The sequence below is a fragment of the Suricata suricatta genome, chromosome 1, assembly GCF_006229205.1.
Source record: "Suricata suricatta isolate VVHF042 chromosome 1, meerkat_22Aug2017_6uvM2_HiC, whole genome shotgun sequence".
Classification (NCBI taxonomy): domain Eukaryota; kingdom Metazoa; phylum Chordata; class Mammalia; order Carnivora; family Herpestidae; genus Suricata; species Suricata suricatta.
In genome coordinates, this window is record NC_043700.1 from 37325589 (window position 1) to 37327157 (window position 1569).

The 1569-nt window shown below is 46.8% G+C and overlaps 1 protein-coding gene across 3 annotated transcripts in view; it reads left to right on the forward strand.

The window, feature by feature from the left end:
• Nucleotides 1-1510: 1510 nt before the first annotated feature.
• Nucleotides 1511-1569, forward strand: part of POMK (protein O-mannose kinase) — a 19206-nt gene continuing 19147 nt past the window's right edge. For 2 of the 3 annotated variants that reach the window (XM_029940805.1, XM_029940894.1), the window contains exon 1: nt 1524-1542. The gene's annotated coding sequence lies outside the window, so the exon portion shown is untranslated. Of the gene's footprint in view, nt 1543-1569 lie in introns of all 3 variants that reach the window. The other variant, XM_029940874.1, reaches the window with a different exon arrangement.

Sequence of the window (1569 nt, forward strand, 5' to 3'; positions counted from 1 at the left end):
ACAGAGCCCGATGCTGGGCTCTAACTCATGAACCATGAGATCATGACCTGAGCTGAAGCTGGACACTTAACTGACTGAGCCACCCAAGTGCCCCATTGCAATGCTATTTTTTTTAAATGTTTATTTTATTTATTTTGAGAGAGAGAATGTGGAAAGGGGGTGGGGAGAATCCCAAACCGGCTCTGTATATCAGCACAGAGCCCAATATGGGGCTTGAACCCACAAAACATGAGCTCATGACTTGAGCCTGATGTTTAACCATCTGAGCTACCCAGGTACCCCTACCATTTTAACCGTTTTTAAAGTGGTATTCTGTACCTTATCTTGTACAACCACCACCACCACTCATCTCCTGAATTTTGTTACCATCCAGCTCTGAAACTCTGTACCCATTATATAGCAATGTTTTTAACAGCTGCATAGATATAATTTCTTTCAGAAAATCCTATTGTTAAATATTTAGGTTTGTTTCTACAGTAAACATTCCTTATCCACAACACTTCATACAGTATTATGTTGCATGTATTCAATTATTTCTGCACGATAAACTCCTAGAAATGGAATTTGGTAGAGCCCTTTACACATAGGAGGAATTGATATAGGTTAAACAAATTTACAGTAATATATGGCTGTGGGGAAACTTTTAGATTCTGTACATCAACAGTAGACATTACCATTCTTTTTGCTTTTGTCAATCTGAAAACAAGTTGCTTCTAGTTATTTTACTTTTCATTATTCAGATTTCCAGTACAGGCCCAGTTTTTAAGCAGCATCGAATTATCATCTTGATTCTGAACTGGGAACATATGTCAGTGTAGAAGTAAATAACACTTCTTATTTAACCCCCAAAAAGTTATATAGTCTAACTTTCGATGTTGAAACTTTTCCACCAGGTATAGATGCCAGCGTGATGCACTGAGACCTTCCAGCTTCCTTCCCCCTTTCCACACAGTACAGTATACCTCCTTTGGGGTTTGTCAAAGTTCTTACCCGCCATCCCTTGAATGCGTGAAACCCAGCTTTCCTGCCCAGGCTAAGCCCCTGAGTTTCCCCTCTACCAGTGGTTCTCAACCTTCAGAGGCTTCAGCATCACCCAGAGGCCTGGTTAAAGCACTGGTTGCTGGACCCCATTCGCCGCCAGGTCTGGGATGGAACCAAGAATTTGCACTTCTAACAGTTTTTTTGGAGATGGGAAGCATCAGCCTCTGGTGTGAGGACCACCCTTTGGAGAGTCCCGCTTTGCAATGATCGGGAGCTTTTTGGAGGGTCTAGATCTTATAGCTCGCTCCACCGTACCGTACGCAGCTCCAGGCTGGGCGTCTGACTAAAACAGAAACAGGTTAACAAATCATTGCCCTCAAGGGCTCAGAGAGAAGGCAAGGATAGGAGACCCGCGGACGCACCAGGGCTGGAATCCCGCCTGCGCTGGCCGCCGGGTGCGGCGGGAGGCGGACGCCAGGGGGCAGCCTCGCGCCCGCCCTACCCCGGCTAGTTTCCGGCCGCGCCGGCGCAGGACGCCGCGTGCAGGAGTGGGGGCCGCAGGTAGGCGCGGCGAGACGCAGGGGAGAA